Here is a 25,572-nt window from a genome sequence, read left to right as displayed (position 1 = left end):
TTTATGTTAGGGATATGTGATTGACAATGTGGGAACCTCTTGGCATGAGAAATTCTTCCTCCAATACAGATTTCATCATATCTATGAACTAGTGGATATGCCTTAGGAAGTAATTAAGACACAAATATATTAATTGACTAGGTATAGAATCAATACCTAGTAAGGACAAAAGAATACTAAAGAAAATGTAGAAGGGGGCAAAAATTTTTATTATAATTTAAAATTATGCTTTTGCACATTTATGCAACTAATTATTGAAAGTTCTTATACAACATTTTTTTCTTATTTTATTTGTATATTTCAAGTACTGGTTCTTAAATTCACATTGTAAAATACATTTTGAAAAATATTAAGATTCTCTTTCAGATAAAAAGTAAACTGTGAACTTGTCAATTTCAAGGTAATGTTAATATGGAAATGAAAGTATTATGCTGATATAGTACCAGAAGTTTTATGTGGAATAGCTGGTACCCAGTGGGTACCCAAAAGCAAATACTCATTTATTAGGGGAAAATGAGTCACTAATTAAGATTTACTCACTTTTTTGCAGTGTTATTAAAAGGCTTTCATAATCTGGTTACAAATCACTTTTCAAGCCCTATTTCATATTACTCCCCTTTCAACACTGCATTCCAGCCAAGCTTCACACCCAGTCACAATATGTATGCTATCTCTTATCAGAGAGAACCCCTGGGAGTTTAGTGTTTAATGAACCCCTAGGAGTAAAGGAATAAAACTTCCTTGTATTCACACAGGTCTAGAATATAGTTTTTTCCTCAGTCCTTCTTTGTTTCCATAAGTTTCCCTTCATGGGTATATTCAATTGCCATCTCCCACTCAGAGTTTTTCATCACAGTGTTCCCCTTCATTTCTGGAGTTCTTTCACTCCTGAAATTACCACACCCCTAGAGATTAGAAGCTCCATGAAGACAGGTAGTGTTTTATTCTTATCTCTTTTCCCAGAATATAGCCAGCACTGTACTCAAGGGAACTTTCCCCCAACCTCATGCAGCAGCTGTCCTAGTAATTATATCTGCTCTAGTCTCTCCCATGAAGTGTCTCGGTCTTTAAATAGAAATCCCTCGTTTTCTTCCAACTTATTGTGAGTACCAAAAATGCTCATTATAGATCTATGCTATAGTGATACAGCATGCAGGAGTTGACTGGAAAGCACCTGGCTTTGGAGTCAGAAATAAAAAGAGAGCTTTAATCCCAACTCTGTTCTTTACTACTAGTTGACCCTGAACAAATTGCTTAACCTCTCTATGATTCAGTGTGCTTATCATAAAAACGGGTATAAGTCTACCCCAACTATGTACACTGTAGACATAAGGATCAAGTGAGATGCTGGTTGGAAGATAACATATAAACATTGAGTGAACATCAGCTATGCTCATTATATTTCCATTTTGCTCAGAGCTGACATCTTCTCAGTGAATGACTTGCCAACGTGCATTTCTGTTTCTTAATAATGAAGCCTACCAGAATAAAGTTGCATGAACGCAATTGCTTTGGATCCTTAACTAAAAATACGAACACGTTGTCGATTTAAATAAAATCCGAAATTCATCTTCCAAGGAAACAGATGAAGCAACAGTGCATGGACATTGAGAATCTTGGTTTGGGGATTTCTCATTTTGCTTTTCTCCACCAAGAGCATGGGCCAAAATGTCAACCAATTTTCTTAATTCTCTGGAACTGATACTCTGCTGCCAGTAGAATATCAATCTCCATGCAACATTTTTGCTCCCCAAACTACTCAGCTTTTTTTTTATATATATATGAAATTAAATGAACAAGATTGCAAAGGAAACCAAGTCTATTGAAATGCAGTGGTCAATTTAAAAAAAAAATTAATATATAAAAGTTCACAGACCAGTGGCTATCTCTTGAATGATTAAATTTGATCCAAAAAATAAAATGAATCACAGAATGCAAAATTACAAATACAATAATATTTGGAATTTTCATTTCACAAAATCTTAGTTGGATGGGAACTAAGTAAGCATCAATTCCAAACTCTACTTACAAGTTATCTCTCTAATCAGTATTCCCCACAAATGGTTTTACAGGCTTCCCTTGAAAACATCCATGGGGAGAAGCTGACTCTCTCCTGAGCTGGTCATTCCATTTTGAACTAATTTGATTGAATGCAGCAAAGACACATGAAGTACTTATTATGTGCATGGTTCTGCACTTGGTGTTTACTAGGAAGCTTTTCCTAACTATTTAGTCTAATTGCCTTTTTTCAACTCCCTATTCCCTGCTTTTTTACCCCTGCAATACCAATCAGAATGTATCTAATATCCTTTTATTTATATGTGACAATCCTTCAAATATTTTAAGACAACTAGCATATCTTGAGGATTAATTGCAGATCCAACCACAGCAGCTTTGAAACAGATTTTTTTCTAGGTAATTTTTCTTCCTATGAATTATGCAAAGATGATACAAATCATGTTTGTTCACAGTGAATTTTTGGCTCTCTTCCCTTAGGGATAATGTAGTTTACAAACTGCAATGTGTTATTTTAAGTTATGCATTTTCTACATCAACTCCAAAATATACTTGGTATGTTGTATATATAACCAGTATAAAGGATAAGCAGTATATATGTCATCTGAATATAAGCCTCATGAGAACAGGGAGTGCCTCACTTTTGCCTTTGAGCCTTCAGTGCCCTGCACATAGTAAGTTCTTCACAAAAGTTTACTAATTTGAATTGAAAGAAAGTAGCAACATAACACTGTCAACATCCCTGTCTGTTTCTGTAATTTGGTATGAGGGGAACATGCCTGCTGTTTGTGTATAGCTGGTATGCTCAATGTTGTAAAGTTGATTTGAGAAAGTGTTGAGAAAAGCAAATTTCCTTAAAGAAAAATGAATTAGGTCATATATTTGCAAATAAAATTCAAAGAAAACTGAGTAGAATGAATTAAAGAGGTAGACAGTGTTGAACTATAATTTTAAAACAAGATCTGTTCTAAGAAAGACACAAACTAAATTAGAATGCATGTGTCTACAGTTTAATATCTCTCAAAGTGACTTGACATGCAATTGCATGGAAGTTGCATTCCAGAACTAGCCCCCATAATGGGGCCAGTCCAGAACTGTTTTGGTTTGGGATTTGGGGGTACAGGATTATATGCCCTTTAAAGAGTAGGTGTTCCCAAAGGGTGCCAATCAACTCTGATTGTTCAACACACTAGGAGGCTGGCTAAATTAATATGAGGTCTTGAGTATGTGACTTAGGTCATTTAGTACCTTTTCAACAGGGGCTGATATCATCCCACCATCCTGACAGAAGAAATATCTGTTCTATCTGACCAGCCCCTCATCAATATCAGACAGCTCCCTGCCTTGGGCTATCTAGGCAGAAAGATCTGTCTCCATTCAAGTAGCTGCTAATGCAATCCCATGTAATGTCCTTATGAAGAACTTCAGAGCAAGAGACCAGTGGGGTGCAGGGTGGGGGCGCGCTCAAGCTCTGAGAATTATTTTTCACTATAGCTAGATCCCTGGGGATCTCTGATAAATATTTTGATGAATATTAGAATAAGTCCAAAAGAATATATAAAACTCCTGGTATTAAATATGTGAAAACACTATGGCAGATTTCACAGTCTCAGATATTTCAATAATTTCTCAGAATCTCAGCATTGGAAAAGACTTCAATTACCATTTAACAATGACAAGAACAAAAATAATAGCTAGCATTTATATATCAACTTAAGGTTTACAAAGCCCTCCAGATCTAATTCATTTGATCCTCTCAAAACTCTGATGAAGTAAATGTAATTATCATCCCCATTTTATAAACAAGGAAACTGACACATAAAGAGGAAGTATCTTGCTCCAGGTTAGTAAGAAACTGAGACAGGACTTGAAATCAGGTCTTGCTGACTCCAAGACCTACATCCAAATCCACTGTACCATCTACCTACCTAGTCTTGCTTAAATCCAAAGAGTCAGTTTGGTGAAATACCCAACAAAGAGTCATTTAACTATTGCTTAAAGACCTCTAAGGAAAGTTTGGGTTTTCTTATTGACTTGAATATTTTGACATAAGCTAACAGTAATGACTTACTTAAAAGTTCACAAATAAAGTGTTAGAAAAGGGGTAGGGGATAAGTTGTATATTGAAAGCCAGAAGAGACATCAGAGGTCCATTGTTCTATCTCCCTCATTTTTAAGAGAGAGAAATTAAGATTAACAAAAGTTAAATGACCTGCTCAAGGTCTTACAAGTACTAACAGGCAAGTTCAAGATAAATTCTCCAAATACTCTGTATTCTATTAGACCACACTGCACTCAGAAGAACTATAGTTACTAGTGAATTAATCACTCAAAAGTGAAACCATGGGAATATTTTCCTTCATATTCAAATTTATAGTTACTAACATGAACCACAGACATAGCATCATATTTGTATTCTTTACCTTAAAGATCAACCCAAAGGACAAACTACCTCAGCATGAACCCCATCCTGTTACTCCTGTGCGGGACATAAGACATTAGATGAGAGTATTTTTGAGACATAGCTCAAGTCAATGCCAGTCCTACCTGGATATTCAGTGTTTCCAGGATCATAGAATTAAACAGAATTTGAGAGTTGTGTGGGACCTTGATGAACACCTAGTCCAATTCATACACAGAATGCATCTCCACTGTAACACACCAGATTATAACTTCACCTGGATTCTAGCCCTGCATCTTTTATTTCATTTTAGTTTTAAAACAAGGGATTGGAGAGAGGGCATATAATTAGGAGAGTTGCCCCAAATATCAGAAATGTAGAAAGCTGGGATGGAATGCCCCCCAAATTTACTTATACTATTAGGTGACCAAGCATCTCATATTCATTTGGCTTCCTCTCTTCTTCTTGCCTTACAAATATGATTAGAAATATGGCCACATTATAATAGTTATTCTGTTGTTGTGGTGGTTGTTGAAGTCCTTGTTCATGACTTTTAACATCCAGGCTCAGAGGCAGCCTGGTACCTTGATAGGAACACTTCAAAGACTTGAGTTGGAAAACTGCCCAGCTATATAATATTAGGGAAGTTCCCTCTCTCCTAGACTCCATTTCCTAACATGTAAAATGGGAATAACAACACCTCTCATGTCTACCTTAGATGGTTGTGAGGATCAAATGAGATCATGCATGTGTGCTAAATTGCAAGCCATAAAGTAATCTAGTAATGTCAATCTGCATAGTATTCTTGCATATTAAATTGTTAAATCTTTGACTGAAAGGCTGTCTCTCTTGTTTGGGAGTAGGTCTAAAAAGAGAGAACTAAAGAATTCTGTGTTTGTCCTTCATTTTCAAAGAGGATTGTGACATCAGGAAAATGATGATAACATGAATTGCAGTTCACTTTGATTTGAGGGAGAGAGGGCTGTGCAAAGTCACCAGTCTCATTTTCTCCTCTCATCTGGATCCAGTGGCCTGATCTTCCTTAGGATGACTGAAAATGACCCAGGATTCAATGGGAGACCCTGGCCCTTTTAGGCTAAGGTCTTTTCAGGTTCTCACTTTGAGAGAGGTAATGTCCATTCAGTGAATAGATCTCTTTAAGAAGTCAGTCAAGAGATGGCTCTTTAATTAGAAAAAAAAGAAATAAAATAAAACTGTGAGGGAAAGACTCTCAGGGTTGCTAATCAAAAGTGAGAGTTATAACTGACATTCACTCTGAGGCAGGAGGGTCCAAAATATAGCCATCAAGTGGTGCTTGGAGAGGGACCTAATGTGGTCCATTCCATTAGCTTGAGAGTGAAATGGGTGAAAAGAAAGGAAGGAAGGAAAGAAGGAAGGAAGGAAGGAAGGAAGGAAGGAAGGAAGGAAGGAAGGAAGGAAGGAAGGAAGGAAGGAAGGAAGGAAGGAAGGAAGGGAGGGAGGGAGGGAGGGAGGGAGGGAGGAAGGAAGGAAGGAAGGAAGGAAGGAAGGAAGGAAGGAAGGAAGGAAGGAAGGAAGGAAGGAAGGAAGGGAGGGAAAGAAAAGAAGGAAGGAATCTAGCCAAGTTAACTGGGGAGCTTCTGGCCGTCAAAGTTTACCTCCCTTTGGAGAGGAGGAGAGGGAGAGGATGAGCTGAGTTACCCAACTGGCTGGGTCCCCATTCAGGCAGCTCAGTGATGACATCAGGAAAATGATGCAACCCTGAGGGTCTTCCCTCCCAGTAAGGAATTCTAGTACCTGGAACAAGAAGGTAAGGAGGTAGGTAGGGGGAGGAGCTAAAAGGATATTACTTATAAGATGACCATTGTGAGGGAGAGGGGGTACCAAAAATGGATCCCTTACTGCCATGAGTTTTCTATGTTTCTGAAGGAATAACCACTGTTGGAAATGTAGAACTGGGAGGACAGTTTGAGCCAGGGTGGGGATGGGGTAAGAACAAGCCAAAATTGCTGGAGATGGGGCTAGACAGGGAGAAATTCACTTCGGTTGTGGCCACTAAGAGAAGGAAAAGGATGCTTTCTCAATTTCAGCACCCTGGAGTAAAATGCTAACAGCCCATCACTCATGCTATTCTTACCCCTAAATTGAACTGACCCAGCTTTGAGCACTGCCAAATGGGAAGAGAATTCCAATGCTCATTTCCAGATGAATTTTTCCTCAGCTCTATTCACGATGATTCAATTGTTTTAGTCACACACACACACACACACACACACACACACACACACACACTTGCCAATACTTGAAATAAAAGTTCCCAAGAGGCAGTCAATGAAAGCACTTTTATATCTTCTACTACTCCCAAAGTATAGGTTTGTAGCAAGAGTTTCTCCTTTTATGGACTGAATGTTCTGACCTGGATACCTCTGTTTTTGTAAGGAAGAGTCAATACAGTAGTGAAAGAAATAACACAAAGCTAAAATTACCCTTTGGACTTCAGTTCTCTCCCAGTGAATATCACAAGGGCTATTTCATTTGTTTTTGTTGTTTGTTTGCTTGTTTTTGTTTCTTTTTTACAGATCAGTTACAGAAAGGAAAACAATGATTACCACAACTAATTGGGCTGCAATGTAATGAAACTGGACAAAGTATTACCTTTCTCCTTCATTCCTCAATTGAGTACACTGGGAATATTTGTCAAGTTTTTAGCCAGAAGGTGACCTCTTTGTGGAGATATCTCTCCTCTGGCCTCAGAGCAAGTGCATTTAAAGGATATAATTGCATCTTTCAGATGGTTTTCTATTATGATGCCACACAGAAAAACTGTGGAATGCTCCCAATGTACTGATATGTTAACAGATTTTCAATAAGTCTACTTGGCTTATTGACTGATTCCTGTGTTCAATGTAATTTAGCAAATATGTCTTAAGTGTCTACAATATTAAAGGCACTGTGCCAGGCACGAGGGATACAAACCCTCAAAATGAATATTTTCAGTAATTACAATCTTCAATATTTTCTATAGTAGAAGATATTTTTCCTAAGGAGAAACAATAAGCAGAGTAGTTCAATAGAAAGAAAACTGGAACTGAAGTCAAAGAATGTGAATTTGAATCTGGATTTTGCCATTTATAGGGTAATCTTGAACAAGTCACTCCAATTCCCGAGTGTCAGTTTCCTCAACTATAAAATAATAGAATAAGGCCTGCTAGATTCCCTATAGATCTAAACTGGGTAATCAAATTCAAATCAATCCGACAAAAATTACTTAAAATTCCTAAAATGAGCATGCCACCATGTTTAGTCCTTAGGATACAAAGATAAGAATACTACTATTCCTGATCGCAAGGAACGTCTATTCTAACTGGCCTGGATAGAAAGGGAAAAAAAAAAAAATGATGTCACTAGATTAGCGATCTATAGCTGAAAGCCTTTGAGTCCAATTCCCTCATTTTTTTTTCAGATGAGGAAACTGAAATACAAAGTGACTTATCTAGATCTAAATAGCTGAAAAATAGCTGAGCCAGAAGTACAGCCTTATGTCCTCCTGATACCAAGCCTAGCATTCTTTTAATGACTTTAGGGTGCCTCAATCTTGTCCATACAATCATGTGATAGCCTAAAAATTAATAATAAGTTATATGTATTTAATATTAGCTAATTGCTTTATGTACATTACCTCAGGTGTATCTCATAACAATGATGATAGGTAGGTACTATCATTATCCCCATCTTACAGATGAGGAAACTGAGACTGAGAGAGGTTAAATGACTTTCTAAATTTGCACAGTTAGTAATGTCAGAAGCAGGGTTTTACCATAAGTCTTGTTCACTCAGAGTCAAGCACTCTGTCTACCACATCCTACTCCTTTTATCAAAGTCTATTTTTAAACCCTAAGAACGTTGATGATCTATTTTCCGCCCTAAACAGTATAGTCAGGGAAAATACACAATAGAGTGAACACTGTCAACTCTCTTGGCTCCCATAGATTCATATGTTTCATTGATAGAGAAGATAGTTTCTGAGGTTTTTCCATTTCTAGGCTTCTAGACAGCAGTACTAGTAGTAGTAGTAGTAGTAGTAGTAGTAGTAGTAGTAGTAGCAGTAGTAGTAGTAGTAATAGTAGCAGCAGCAGCAGCAGCAACAGTAGTCATAGTAGTAAAACCATTCACACAGCATGTGCTTTATTGGCTATTTTAAAATGAACCTTCCTGGGACACCTCCCACTCAACCTTTCCAAAACTGAGCTCATTATCTTCTCCACTTTTCTACAAAAAATCCTTCTGATCCTTTAAACTTATCTATTTCTATTAAAGGTACAACCATCTCCCAGTCTCCCACATTTATATCCTTTGTATTATTATTGACTCCTCTCTCCTCTTCACATTCTTATTTCTTGTAATTTCTACTTTTCACACATTATGCATTCACCTTCTTCTCTCTGGTGACATGGTGACCATCTTAGCTCATGTCCTTGCTATGTTGTTTAGGCCAAACCAAATTAGCCTTCTCTCTGTTTCTCATATAATGTGTTCCATTTCCCATCTTAGTGACCAGAGAGGACAATGGCCTTAGTAACTGACCAGTGAAAGAGGCTACTTTTTGGTCTTCCTTATATGTCTTAAATGTTCATGTTTATTGATTGTCAAGTTCACACTTTTTGTAAAAGGAAGCTTAAAAATAAAAAAAAGAAAAACCTTGTACATACTTCTCAAAGCATTCATTTCACTAGTGTCAATGAACTAAGATCTATCAATAGACTAAAAAGGGGAATTTGATAGGATGCTTACCAGGAATCAAGACTTGAATATACTGCTTGGGGCAGGACATAGGACCATCAGGCTCAAGTGATTATATGCTCACATTGTTGATCCCCTGACATCTTGAAATGAAGTTTGTTCACATTAGTAATAGAGGGAGAAATCAACCACAATTAAAGCTAGCTAATACATCCCATTAGGATAATGGTCTCAATCCAACTAAGTTGGACAGAGATAATTATTCAAAAGTAAGATATAGACCATTCAGGGGCCAGAAACATAGATCCTTAATAATATGAATGACAGACCTTCCAAAGTGGACCCTGAAACCACGTTGAATTTGAGGAATCTTTGGAAGACATGAAAAGAGAGATATCTTCAAAGTTAAACTTGATCCTATGTGTTAATATCAGTGGACAAAGGAGGAGAGCATTCTCATCCAGGGAAACAGGTTAAACTAGAAGAATTTGGTAACCTAAATGGTGAAAGTGATGTCAGAGATGCTATGAAGATAGAAAAAAAAAACTTATTGGATACATGGAGTAAGTGTGACTAAGGAGTTAAGAATAACACTAAGATTTTGTTCTGCATTATTGGGAGAAAGTGTTATCTTCAAAAAGTGTTGGGAGAAAGTGGTGTCCAAAAAGAGTATATGGCAGGAACCCAGCTTGTCACAGCATCATAGATTTGTAATTTCAAATGATATTTGACATCATTAACCAATGTCCATCTTAAATTCATTATGAAACATAGTACTACGGATGTCATTTATCTAAGGCTAAAGAAAGTCAGATGCTTATGTCTCTACTTCATAGAGATAGGCCACAATTTCATTAACATTTTTAGTTGCCCTTCCACACTCTTGACTCCTATTGATTAGGCCCTTCATTATAAAGTCCAAGTCTATTTCACATTGATAAACAACCTATATTTATACAGATGATATTTTTAAATGTAGAAAGTTATATTAAACCTTATACTATATTATAAAAATTTATTTAAATTTATATTATATTTTAAAATATCTATATATAATAAAAATATAGTAAATATAATATATTATATTATATTAAACCTTAAGTAATGTCATTTATATAATGACCACAGAAACTGAAAGGCGAAATAACTGAATCTCATAGGACAACCAGTAAAGAATTCATATGGGAGGCAGCTAGGTGGCACAATGGATAGAGCACTGGCCCTGAAGTCAGGAGAACCTGAATTCAAATTTGGCCTCAGATACTTGACACTTACCAGCTATGTGACCCTGGGCAAGTCAATTAGCCCTGATTGCATTGAGAAAAAGAAGATCAATGCATATGGGATAGTGGAGTAGATAATTCTATATTTTACTTTCCAACCTATACCTGAAGCTTTCTGGCTTGGTGGATAGGGCTTGCTCAAGGACTGAATGCTTATTTAATAGTCTTTCCAAACCCAAGTACATTTTTGGGTCCAATGAGGCAATGAAGGAGATTTTGGTGACAGAAAATTGATAATCCATTGAAATCGTTAAGTGACTAACATGGTCTATGATCTTTTCTTATCCAGGCAACCCAAAGTGTCTGAAAAGGAAATTATTACAACTTCTTCAATATTTATTTCAGGATCAGTACAGAGGACATTTCAAAGAGAAAAAAACACCTGATAATGGGATTCCATCTAAAAGATAAGAGAACCACGACATTCTAAAGACAGATCAAGTTCTTATTAGCCACTTGCTCAAAGACTTTATCAGAACTTGGGGCTATATTTTACAGCAAATGAAGCAGATATTGACGAAGTAGTTCACGGAATTGAAGGCAACTTGCAGGATATACAGGCGAAACTGCAAAATATTGCAGCACATGAGAAGATTAGAAACTATTTCCAGGAAATGAATATCTACTGATTTCAGGAAAACCAGTACTAAAGATGTCAATCTGGTTTGTACTAGGAATGTGAAATCATGTGGGAAACAAAGAAGATGCACTCATAGTTGGAAGAGTGGGTGGGGGTGATTAAAAAGGAATAGAAGAGATTTTGAACTTTTAAGAACCTTAAAGATCAGATAGTTCAGTCCCTTATTCTACAGTTGATGAAATGGGTCTAGGGATATGGCATGACATGCCTACCATCAAACAGGTAATGACAAGCAAATAACCTTATCATAATAAATTATGAACAGGGCCTAAGGAGCACACAGATAATGCATGTGAATAATTTTATCCACTGGATAAAAGATTTAGAGCTGGGAGTGATCTCAGAGAACATCTAAACTGAGATTAGAAATGAAGAAACTAAGTCATGGAAAGAAAGATAACTCTTACAAGATTATATTTCTTAAATGAAAAATCGGGAAAGCATTTGAATCCAGGTCTTCTATTTCTGAATATAAAACTTTTTTTAATTAAGGTATATTTTAAACTAAGAACAGTTTGGTGGTGCAATAGATACAGCATGGGGCCTGGAATCAGGAGGACCTCAGTTCAAAAACAGACTGAGACACTTACTAGGTATGTGATACTGAGTGAATCACTTAACTTCTGTTTGTCTCAGTTTGCTCATCTGGAAAATGAGGATAATATTAGCACCTACTTCCCAAGATTCTTGTGAGATTCAAATGAGATAATAAGTGTAAAGTATTTAGAACACTGCTTGACATATAGTCAAGTACATAAATGTAAGCTATCACTATTATTGTTAATCATTTTTGTGATAGATAATTATTCTATATGTAATGCTATTTTTTAATTATGGCTATATCCAGTAAACCGCAAATCTAGTTGAATATTTAAAAATTGAAGACAAGATATGAATGAAAGAACTTTTACAGTGAAAGGAGGAGGAGGTAGAGGATTGGTAGAGCTGGAACTTTATTCTCATCAAAACTAGATTAATGTGAAAATAACATACACATATCAAAGGGTATAAGAGTCTTCTTAATTTACAGAGAAATAGGAGGGTGAGGGGATAGGATAATAGAGGGGCCTTTACAGAAAGGTGCAGAATGAGAAATAAGAAGGCAATGGGATAGGATAAAGTAGAGACTCAGTGAGGTGGGTAATTTAAGGAATAAGAGGAAGAAGTAATATAAGGAATAAGAGTTTAAGGAATAAAGAATAAGAAATAAGAGGAGAGAATAAGGGAGGGAGATTTAGAAGAGATATGGATTAAAGAAGCAGTGGTTAGAAGTAAATTAGACATCTGAAGAGGGATAGAGTAAAAAGAGAAGATGAGCAGGATAAACAATGAAGAAAAATAGAATGGAGGGAAATACATAATTAGTAATTATAACTTTGAATGAGCATTGGATGAAGTCACCAACAGAATGGGAATGGATAACAGCATGCATCAAAAACTAGAATGTAACAATATGTTGTTTACAAGAAACATATTTAAAAATAAGAGATATATACAGAGTAAAAGAGATTGGAATAGAATTTGTTATGCTTCAGCTAGTGCCAAAAAAAGAGGTAGCAATCATGTTCTCAAGAAAAGTTACAGCAAAAATAGATTTAATTAAAAGAGCTAAAGAGAGTAACTACATTTTGAGAAGAGGCATTATATATAATGAAACAAGATCAGTACTAAACCTATATGACCTAAATGATATGCCTTCCAAATTTTTAAAGGAAAAGATGAATAATACGTAGAAATATATAGCAATGCTATAATAATAGGGAAGTTCAACCTTTCCCTCTCAAACTAGATAACTCTAACCAATAAATAAATAAGAAAGAAATCAGGTAGATGAATAGAATCTTAGATAAGCCAGATGATAGATAACTGGGGAGAATTGAATGGAAATTGAAAAGAATATCCTTTTTTTCCTCAGTAGTACATAACATCTATATAAAAAGTAACCACATATTAAGGCATAAATATTTTATAATTAATATAAAAATATAAATGCATTCTTTTTAGAACATAGTGAAGTAAAATTATATTTAATAGGGGACCATGGAAATACCAATTAAAATTAATTGAAGACTAAATAGCTAATCTGAAAGAATGAGCATGCTAAAGAACAAATCATAGAACAATAGATAATTTTATTAAAAAGATTATAATGATGAGAAAACACTGAAAAACCTATGGGATGCAGCAAAAGCAGTAATTCAGAGGAAAATTTATCTCTCTAAATGCTTAAATAATAAAAAAGAGAAAAAGCAGATCAATGGATGCAATTTAAAAACTAGAAAATTAAAAATCTGCAATTAAATATCAAATTGCAAATCCTAATAATTAAAGGTAAGATTAATAAAACTGAATATAAAGAAACATTAAATTTGTTAACAAAAAAAAACTAAGAGTTGGTTTTATGAAAAAATATATAACAAATAAATCATTGGTTAATACAATTTAAAAACAGAAGAAACTAAAATCACTAGTACAAAAAAAAATGAAAAAGGCCAATATATCACTGATGAAGAAGAAACCAAAGTTATAATTTGGAGTTGTTTTGCCCAATTATATGGCTATAAATTTAACAATTTAAGTGAAATGCAAGAATACTTACAAAATTATAAATTGCCTAGATTAACAGAAGAGGAAAAAGAATATTTAAATAAACCTATTTTAGAGAAAATAAATTGAACAATCCATAAATGAATTTCCAAAGGGGGTAAATGCATTGGGACCAGATGGGTTTACAAGTGAATTCTACCAAACATTTAAAGATCAATTAATTCAAATATTAAATAAATTATTAGGAATAATAGATAAAGAAAGAGTCTTATTAAACTCCCTTTATAAAATATATAGCACTGATACCTAAACTTGAAAATATAAAAACAGAGAATGGAAATTATAGACCAATTTCACTATTTAACATGGATGCAAAAATCCTAAATTAAATACTAGCTAGGAGACAACAATATATCACAAAGATTATACAGTGTGACCAAGTGAGATTTATACCAGGAAAGCAGAGATGGTTTAATATAAGGAAAACTATTAACATAATTGAGTATATCAATAATAAAATTAACAAAAATGATTATATCAATAGATGATGCAGGACAAAATACCACACTCATTCCTATCTAAAATTCTTGAAAGTATACATATAAATGGATTTTTCCTTAAAATGTTAAGAAGGGTCAGTTTCTTTATGCTTAAAATCATCAACAAGCATTATTTGTAATGAGGATAATCTAGAAACCTTCCTAATAAGATCAGGAGTGAAACAGGGATGCTCATTATCACCAATATTATTCAATCGTGTATTAGAAATGCTAGCAATAGCAATAAAAGAAGAAAAAAATTAAAGGAATTAGAATGGGCAAATAAGATAATAAAACTATGATGCCATACTTAGATAATCCTAGAGATTCAACTAAAAAGATAGTTGAAACAATTTTAGAAAGCAGCAAGACATAAAATAACCCATATAAGACATCAGCATTTCTATATACCACCAACAAAATTCTGCAAGAAGAGATAGTAAAAGATACTATATTCAAAATAACCACAAACACATAGAATACCTGGGAGTAGACATATCATGACAAACCCTGGAACTACATAAACATAATTATAAAATACCTTTTCGTACAAATAAAGTCAGATTTAAATAATTGGAGAAATATTATTCATGGGTAGACAGAACTAATATAATAAAAATGACAATTCCATGTAAAGTAATCTACTTATTCAATGTCATCCCAATTAAATGACCAAAATATTTTATCAAACTATAAAAAAATAACAAAATTATTTGAAAGAACAAAAATTCAAGACTATAAAAGAAATAAATGTAAAAATGTAATGGAAAGATGTCTAGTAGTACAATATCTTAAACTATTATAAGATGGTACTTAGCAACATTGATACTAGCTAAGAAATAGAAAGATGTATCAGTGGAACAGTGAAGACATACAATACACAGTACTAAATGATTATAGTAACCTTATGTTTGGTAAATACAAAGACTTAAGCTTTTGGGATAAGAATATACTATTTGATAAAAGTTGTTGGGAAAACTGGGAATCAGTCTGGCAGAAACTAGGTATAGACCAATATCTTATAACATTTACCAAGATAAAGTCAAAATGGATACATAACCTAGACAAAAAGAGGGATATTGTAATTAAATTAGAGGTAAAAGAAAGACTTAGAACATATTACCTATCAAACATGCATAGGTGATGGATTTATAAGTAAACAAGAGATAAAAAGCATTATGATATAAAATGGATGATTGTGATTACATAAAATTAAAAACTTTTTGTATTTATAAAATCACAAGATTAGAAGGAAAGCAAGAAATTTCAAAATTTTATAGACAGTTCCTCAGATAAAGGTATCATATCTCAAATATATAGAAAACTGCCAAATCTATTTTTAAAAAAATGAGTCATTCCACAATTGATAGTCAAAGGATGTAAACAGGAAGTTTTGCAATGGAGAAATAAAGACTGTATAGTCTTTATAGTCATATAGTCATATAAAAATGTTCTAAATCATTTTTGGTTAGAGAAATGCAAATTAAAACAACTTTGAGATACCTTTCATACTTATCAAATCAGCTAAAATGATAGAAGGGGAAAATGGCAAATGCTGGACAGGATGTGGAAAAATTAGTACACTAATACACTGTTGGTGGAACCAGGAAGTGACCCAACCATTTTGGAGAGCAATCTGGAATTATGCCCAAAGAGTTATAAAACTGCATATGTATCCTTTAACCCATTAATACCATTATTCATTCTCTTTCCCAAACTGATTAGGGGAAATAGTAAAATAAATTATATGTTCTAAAATATTTCCATAAGCTCTCTTTGTGGTGACAAAGAACTAGAAATTGTGGTGATGTTCACTAGTTGGGGAATGGCAAAAACAAAGTTGGGGTATTTAGTTGTGACTGGGCTATAAGAAATGATGAGCAAGCTGATTTTGAAAAACATGGAATGACTTGTATGATATAATGAAGAGTAAAATGAGCAGAACAAGAGAATACTGTGTATAACAGCAAAATTACTCGAAGAATATTCATGAATGACTAAGCTATTCTGAATATTATAGGAATCCAAATCAGCTACAAAGTACCTATGAAGATGAAGTCCACATCCAGAGAAAGAACTGATCAATAGAAGTATGCACAGCATGATGTTATAGAGATATAGACAGACAGGTAGATTCACCTATCCATCTATCTATATCTATATCTCTATCTATGTATCTATGTGTGTATCTATCTATTCATCAATCACCACACACGTGTACACACACACATGCACATACCTTTATGGATCCATTCTGCTATTTTTGTTTCATGGATGACTTCATCTGATTCTTATCCAAAGTTATTATTTTTGGCCAATGCAGAAGGGATCTGTATGGCCATAATGGTGGGGAAAAAGCAGGGACTTCAATGAGCTCTCCCCCAAAGCCCTTCAAATACCTGTAAAAATGACTCTAAACAAATTCTGAATCTACAGAACCCGCAAAGTGACAGAGTGAAACAAATCCCCAGCCCAAGACAACCTGAAAATAGACAGGTTTCACACCAGGCAGGGAGCAGAGCGTAGTCTGGCATGGGCCACACTGGCACCAGTGGACCTGAGCAGGCCTCAGGGGACTCAATCATTGGCAGGTATGGCAGTTTCCAGACATCTCAACTCACAAACACTAAAAAGGTCAGTGGGAAAACTCTGTGGTACCAGGGTGAAAAAGGAGCATGTGGTTTGGCAGCATCTGGCCTCAGCTCTGGGGGGTGGGAAGGAATGGTAGTGACAGCCAGTGGTAGTGGAAGCAACAGCAACAGCAGCAGCAACAGACGCTGCTTCCAGAACTCTGGGTCAATAAAGAGTAGAGGATCCAGTGACTGATAAAAAAATTCCTGAAGCCTGGGTCAGTAAATCCACCCCCATGCCCACATCCACTTGAGACAGATTACTACTTTGATAAAGAGTTAGAAAGTCAACTATTTGGCTGGGAAGATCAGTAAACATCATAAAAGAACTCAGACTATAGAATTTTACTTTGGAGACAAAAAAGATCAAAACATACAACCAGAAGAAGATAACAAAGTCAAAGATCCTATGCCAAAAACTTCCAAGAAAAATATGAATTGGTTGCAGGCCATGAAAGAGCTCAAAAAGGATTTTGAAAATCAAGTAAGAGAAGTAGAGCAAAAATTGGGAAGGGAAATGAGAGTGATGCAATAAAATCATGAATATTAAGGCAATAGCTTACTAAAGTAGACTCAAAAAATATTGAAGAAAATAACACCTTAAAAAATAGACTAACCCAAATGGCAAAAAAAGTCCAAAAAGCCAGTGAGGAGAAGAATACTTTAAAAGCAGAATTGGCCAAATGGAAAAGGAAGTCCAAAAGCTCACTGAAGAAAATAATTACTTCAAAATTAGAATGGAGGAAATGGAAGCTAATGACTACAAGAAATCAAGAAATTGTAAAACAGAACCAAAAGAATGAAAAAAATAGAAAAATATCTCAGAAAAAAACATTGACCTGGAAAATAGATCCAGGAGAGATCACTTCAAAACTACTGGTCTACCTGAAAGCCATGATCAAAAAAAGAACCTAGACATCATCTTTCATGAAATTATCAACAAAAACTTCACTGATATTCCAGAACCAGAGGGTAAAATAGAAATGGAAAGAATTAATTGATCACTGCTGGAAATAGATACTAAAAGAAAAACTCCTAGGAATATTACAGTCAAATTGCAGAGTTCCCAGAAAAAATACTGCAAACAGTCAGAAAAACAATCTGAGTATTGTGGAAATACAATTAGGGTAACACAAGATCTAGCAGCTTCTACATTAAGGGATCAAAGGACTTAGAATATGATGTTCTGGAGATCAGAGGAGCTAGGATTAAAACCAAGAGTCACCTACCTAGCAAACTGAGTATAATCCTTCAGGGGAAAACATGAATATTCAATGAAATAGAGGACTTTAAAGTATCCTTGCTGAAAAGACCAGAGCTGAATAGAAAATTTGACTTTCAAATTCAAGAATCAAGAGAAGTATAAAAAGGTACACAAGAAGGAGAAATCATAAGATTCATTAAAGTTGAATTGTTTACATTCCTATATGGAAAGATGATATTTGTAACTCATGAGACCTTTCTCAGTATTAGGGTTGTTGGAGGAGATAGACAGACAGACAGATAGTAGATAGATAGATAGATAGATAGATAGATAGATAGATAGATAGATAGATAGATACATAGATACATAGATACATAGATACATAGATACATAGATACATAGATACATAGATACATAGATTAGATTAGACGGATGGATGGATAGATGGTTCAGGGTGAGTTGAATATGAAGGGATAACATCTACAAAATAAAATTAAGGAGTGAGAGAGCAATATATTGGGATAAGGAGAAAGGGAGAGATAGAAAAGGGTAAACTATCTCATAAAAGAAGCAAGAAAAAGGTTTCACAATGGAGGGGAAGCGGGGAAGTGAGAAGGAATGAATGAACCTTACTGTCATGAGATTTGGCTTAAGGAGGGAATAACATGCACAATCAATTTGGTATTTTACTCTATAGGAAAATAGGGGGAAAGGGGATGAGAAGGGGCTATGATGGAAGAGAGGGCATATTGGAGGATAGGTTACTTAGAAGCAAACACTTCAGAGAATGGACAGGGTCAAAAGAGAAAATGGAGGTTGAAATGGGCTTCTCTGAACAAATGAAATCTCAAGTCTAAAACTCATCCCTAAGAAATGGGAGCAAGAGATAAGGATACATATGAAGTTTGAAGTAAAATGTGAAGGGACTTTAATGTCATTTATGTAAAATTTTATTCAACAAACAATGGGGAAGCAACTGGAAATTTTTGATTGTTTGTTCATTTGTTTTTAATAGAAACATTGTATGATGATAGGTAACTCTCCAAGGAATTTACTCAGCAAACCATGGGGAAGATAGGATTAGGAAAGATAGGCTAGAGACAGCAAAACAGATGAGAAGGTTCTTAGGATAGTCAGGAAGTGAAAGGGAAGAAGGAAACAGTTAAAAACTGAACTAAGGAAAGACAAGACAGTAACAGAATCTCAATCAACTGTAGAATGTTCATATCAATCTGACTCTGCCTAGATTCTAGCCTATTGGTCTCTTCCACATGGCTTTGTTTGCATAAGCATAAGTAGGCAGGCAAGAATGAATGAGGGAAAACAGAGGGTTACATTATGAATTCCCACTGTATTCATAGACCCAAGGGATTGTAGATTTTGAGATGGAATACAATATACAAGCTATCTCTTAGGTCTCTTTATTTTAAAGATGAGGAAACTAATTCTCAGAGAGGAAAAGTATCTTGCCTAGGATAAAACAGCTGATAAGTGGCAGAGCCTACATGTTAGATGTTAGTTTAATTATTACAATAACGATTATTATTACAAATGTTATTATAATTATTATTATTGAAGAGGCTAAGTGGTAGAATAGATAAAACAACAAGCCTAGAGGCAGTAAGATTTGAGTCTTTCTGCCTGACCCTAGAGACTTCTTAGATGTAGGACAAGTCAACTCTGCCTACTTCAATTTCATCAACAGCAAATTGGGGATATGGAACCTACCTCATAGGGCCATTGTGAGGATCAAATGAGAATATTATAAACCTTTTAGCATAGTGTCTGGCATCTAGTAAGGGCTTAAAAATGCTTATTCCTTTCTCCTTCCCCGTTGACATCAATGTTGTTGTCACTACTTTTACTGCTACTTGATATCATTGACTGTCTTGTGCTTTTTGCTGTATAATCAACATTTCATACAATGCTTGGCACATTGTAGGCTTTTAATAAACTCTATTACCTGACTGCCTGATATTATTACTATTTTAAGCTAGCTGTGGCTAGGTGGCACAAAAGATCAGTTGCTAGATATGGAGTTGGAGAGATCTTAGTAGTGATGTGAATCTGGGCAAATCACTTAATCTTTGCCCTTCTCAATGTCTTATTCTCCAAAATTATTATAATGATATTAATTTGTTGTTGCAAGGATTACTATGTGGATAAAAAGAGATATTTGTGAAGTTCTTTATATCCTTAAATTATTATATAAATTATTTTTATTAATTGATTATAACTTGTTGAACTAACTCTACTTCCTTCCTCATGATAATATCTCTTTTCTTGCCCACTTTTAGTCCATCAGTTTCTTGAATGACTTGCAAAAAGCATTCTCAGTTGTAATAAACAAGTGCAGTTCAGGTCAATTTAAATTTGGTGAAAGTACCAAAGGGATTAAATCATGTATCCAGGCTAAAAGAGGATGTCAATATCAGACATGAAGTTTGTACTTGGTTCTTTGCTCAACACCAAGCTGTTGCCTTGTATGGAGTATTTTAATGTGAAAATTGGCAGACCCCACAGTCATATGTCCAACAGTTTCAGTGATGACTTGGCACTGTTTCCACTTAGTGCAAAAGGTAGGGCTGTTAAGAAGAAATGTTGGCAAGGGTTAAATATGATGAAGGAAGATGGCCCATTGAACAGAAGGCCATCTAATAAGGAAGCACAGTAGGAGTAGGTTGGATGATGATACAAGGAAGAAAATTAGGATAAAGTCAGACGGAAAGGAAAGGTGGCAGCTGAATCAGCTCATAGGACATGAAGGTGGGTAAATAATGAAAAGAACAATTTGGAAAATGAGGTGAATGAAACAGAGGTTGCTTTCTTTGCTCCTGCCAAGGCCAAAATGAAAATACACAAACAATCATCTTTTTTAATGTTGTTTTTTTTTCAGTTCTTGAACAAAAACATGAGAAATTTTAAAGGAATGCAAAGAAACCAGTTGGCCCATCACAGCTTATTCCCCTTTTACTACTAAACCTCCCCTGTCACACCATCTAATCAAACCATCTTGAACAAATTCAGTGTTATTATCTCAGCAACCTTGCCTGGAAGGCCATTCTTCGTATTTAGGCATCTCTGCATGAAAAACAGATTCACAACATCTGTTCTGATTTCGTTTTCCTTTAATTTTCATTTTGTTGTCTTTTCCATTTTGTTGCCTTTTCCAATCATGTTTATTGGGCTGAAAATAGTCATTTGAACCAGCAGCTTCTCTCTGTATTCCCCCGTATTTTTTTTTTTTGGCTTCTGGGTCTATCTTTTTGCTTAAGGTGAGCAAAATAAAGTAATTCTTGAGGCAATAATAACCCTTGATGTTTTCCCAAAATTTCCAAAAGGCACCATAAGAGCCACATCTGTAATATTCCCTGGATCAGTGTCATACCTGAGCACAAAGTAGTATTGTTGGATTTCTTTATATGCACCTCTGGCATATAGGTTCCCCTTCCTTTTTCCCCTCTACAATCCTAAATCCTAAAAAATCTCTTTAGGTCCCTCCCCAATAGTGTGAAATCATATATTTTCTAGAAATTTAAACATGATAGCTTTTTTTAACCCCAGGCAATGGGAGGTATAGCATATACTCAAAATGATGAATCTGTACTTGAATTTTTACAGAGAGGAGTTTGTAAATTAAAACATATGGGATCCCATATTCTATCATAATTCTGACAGAGAATGCACATGAGAAAAGGAAGGAGGGGTAATTAACTTTAGAAAAGTAGAATAATAGCACAGTTTTCTTTCATTTGATTTTCTTAGAAATACAGAAAAATAGATACAGTGGCAAACACTCATGATTAAAAGTTTTAAATGTCTAATTATTTACTTTAATTATTATTAAAAAGAATTATAAGACATTAAAGCATTTAGAATGTAAATTTCATAACAATAAGGATATTTTTCTCTTTGTTTCTCTATACCAGTATGTGTCACAATACCTTGTACACCTCAGGTGCTTAATAAATATTTGTTCGATTTTTTTTTAATTGCAAAGGAGCTGCCCAAATAAAGTAGAGAAGAAAAAAAATCACATACATAGATTGGAAATTATATGAGAGATATGGGGCAATGGATAGCTGCTCTGAGATCATGCTAATTGTTAGAAGGATTTTTCTTTTTCCTTCCATATGCAATGAATCCTCACTCACATTTCATTGTCTATGAGCTCCTTAAGGGGAAAAAATGTGATTTCTTTTTAAATTTCCTTTGCTGTTGTTTTCTTTCATAAACTCCCCAAAGCTTTACATAGTGCTTAGCACATACTAGTCACTTAAGAAATCCTAGTTAACTCATCTAAATGGACTTAAAATATCTCTATATTTAAATTTCCTGTTTTAATTTCAATGTTCAAACATTCAGGCCACCGCCATATATAAAGTCAGCATTTTGCATAACTAATCTGAGAGTAACCCTAGTGGGTAGTACTTATAGGAGCATCTGATGTGGAAGACCTGTGTATTGCTGTTCTGTATTCCAAAGGACTTCATAAAAAAATAATGTGACAGAAGGTGCATCTACCATCCTATAATATGCCTTCATTTCTTCTGAGCAAGTCAAATCACACATCTGTATGGATTTCTCTCATATCTACTTTTGATTCCCTTGGAATTAAATAAAACATCTTTTTCTTTCCATTACATGCTAATTTAAAAAAAAAAATCATTGCTTGCTAATTATTAGATGTGCTTTTTAAGTGTAGGGGTTTGGCTTAGCCTGAGGCACCACTGCAGCTTCTTCCCACAAATGGTAAGAGGGAGAGGGAACCAATCACATTTACAGAGCACCCATCCCTCTGCAGGCTCTTGGCCAAGTATTCAATCTACATTTCATTTTTACTTTTAACAATCTTGTCCTGCTTCATTTCAAAGCACTAGTCTAACATCTCTGTATTCTTTAACATTTACATGTTTGGTTTTGATTTTGTTATCCTAACAAAAAACTATAAATCAAGTACATGTCCCACAAATTGTAATGGCTAAATTACTTGTGATAAATGAATATAATATAATTTTACTGTAGGATAAGAAACAATGGACATGAAAATTTCAGGAAACATGGGAAGATATAATAATAATAAAGGTACATAGATAGAAAAATAAATAGCATTCATATAGCAGTTATTCTGTGTTTAGGACGACTAGGTGACACAGTGGATAGAATGCTGAGTGTAGAGTTAGGATGATTCATCTTTTTGAGTTCAAATCTAGCCTCAGACACTTAGTAGCTATGTGACCCTGGGCAAGTCATTTAACCTTGTTTGCCTCAGTTTTCTCATCTTCAGAATGAGTTCAAGAAGAAAATGGCAAACCATTCCAATATCTTTGCCAAGAAAACCCCAGAAGCAGTCAGGAAAAGTTGGACATGACTGAATAAAAATGACATCATGACCATCATCACTTTGTGCCAGACACTGTATCCAGCATTTTATAAATATCATCTATTCTTTATTCTCACAATTTTCCTGGGAAGAAGATTCTATTATGATCTTCATTTTATAATTGAAGAAACTGAGTCAAAAATCTTAAATGACTTGTCCAGGTCATAGAGCTGGTAAGGACCTGAAATTGGATTTGAACTCAGATCTTCGTGAATTCAGGACCAACATTCTATCTACTATACCATACACTTAAGCAGAGTGAAGTAAGCAAAATTAGGAAAATAATAAATGTATTATAACCAAGCTTTTCCCTAAAGAAGAAAGGAAAACAACACTACTCTATCACTTCTCTTCAGAATGGAAATATTCTGGGTTTAGTATATTCCATATATTGGATTCAACACAGCTAATAGGTTGACATATTTTGTTCAACTATTCTCTGTCTCTGTCTCTGTCTCTGTCTCTGTCTCTCTCTCTCTCTCTCTCTCTCTCTCTCTCTCTCTCTCTCCCTTTCTCTCTTTCTCATTCACTATTGGAAGGGATGGTTCTCTGAAAAAGGGAGGAGTGAGAGATACATTTGGAAGTGATGGTGATGTGAAAACCAAAGATCAATAAAATTATGAAAAATTATGAATAGAAATTAGTTTCCTCAGAACTATACTATAGGATGAATTGCCCAATTTTTCATGTTCTAATTTTAAAAATGGAGAGACTGCATCTCAGAGATTCTAAAACCAACACTCATACTAATATACTTCCATAGTTAGCTATTCCTAGAATTGATACAGTTCTTTGAGGTATATATATACATATATATGTGTGTGTGTGTGTGTGTGTGTGTGTGTGTGTGTGTGTGTGTATGTCATAGTGGGGTAGCTAGGTGGCACAGTGGATAGAGTGTCAGGCTGGGAGTCAGGAAGACCTGAGTTCAAAGCCATCTTCAGATACTAGCTGTGTGACCCTGAACAAGTCACTTAACCCTATTTGCCTCAGTTTCTTTATTTGTAAAATAAACTAGAGAAGGAAATGGCAACCCACTCCAGAAAGTGGGCTGAAGAAAGTGAGTTGAAAGAAAACACCAAATGAGGTTACAAAGGGTCAGACACAACTGAAACAACTGAACAACAACAACAATACATCATACTGTCCTCACAAAAACTTTGTAAGATAGAAAATACACACCTTTACTCCGTTTTATGCATAAAGGTTAACAAGCTAATATTATGAAATGAACAAAAGAGGGAAAACAACAGAAAATTAAATTAGTCATTTTCATCACACATATTTGGAATTTAGATGAGAGATGCTAATTATCAAATTAATTTCTTTTCTCAAGTCTAGAAAGGCTCTCAGGAGTCACCAAATCCATCCACCTTATTATGTAGAGGACGAAATTGAGATGACTCAGAGATATTAACTAACAACTGGTTGGTGGCTGTTAAGAATAGAACCCATATCATGTTGAGGTTAGTGATTTCTCTCGCCCATTCTCCTCCCCCCCATCATTCTGTCTTGACTGATTTTTTTTCACATAAAAACAAATTCAAACAAAAGAACTGTTTATGTAAAATTGTTATATCCATTACAGTTTTTTTCATTTAAGGAAAAAATAAAACATCAAGGAATTAAAATATCCCTCCTCATTATCTGGGGCCCCTGAAGGATGATATATACATATATATATATATACACACACATATATATATATACACATACATACATGCACTCACGTATAACATATGTATGCATATATACATGCAAGTGCATATACACTTATACATATATGTGTATATGTGTATATATGTGCATATATGTGAATACACACATACACAAACTCCTTTACATGCCTCAAACTACACTTGGTTTCATTTAGAAAGTGAAGAGGAACTCTCTCGTCTTCAGGTGTTTCATGTTCTCTTTAAATTACACACTGCTAGCAATGAGAGAGAACATCAGTGCCCTTCTGAGTAGTAATACAGACACTTTATATCTTTAACTTTAAAACAAAGGATCTCACATTTCATCGATGTGAGCCAGCCTTTCAGTGATACACATCACACACCCTCCTCCACAACTCCATAGCCAATCTCTGAGGATGGCAGAGGCAAAAAAAAAAAAAAAAATCATTATTCTGCAGGTCACCCAGGAATAAGTTGATCTTCACATGGCAAATAACAGTTTTTTTTTACTGAACTCACATTCAAAGCTTG

General features: G+C 34.7%; 1 protein-coding gene across 3 annotated transcripts in view; it reads right to left on the bottom strand.

Annotated features, from left to right (window-relative positions):
• CTNNA3 (catenin alpha 3) overlaps positions 1–25,572 on the bottom strand; it is a 1,968,199-nt gene that overhangs the window by 567,505 nt on the left and 1,375,122 nt on the right. The window lies entirely within an intron of this gene.

Source organism: Notamacropus eugenii, chromosome 1 (genome assembly GCF_028372415.1).
Source record: "Notamacropus eugenii isolate mMacEug1 chromosome 1, mMacEug1.pri_v2, whole genome shotgun sequence".
NCBI classification, from domain to species: Eukaryota; Metazoa; Chordata; class Mammalia; order Diprotodontia; family Macropodidae; genus Notamacropus; species Notamacropus eugenii.
This window is presented reverse-complemented; position numbering and strand designations above follow the sequence as displayed.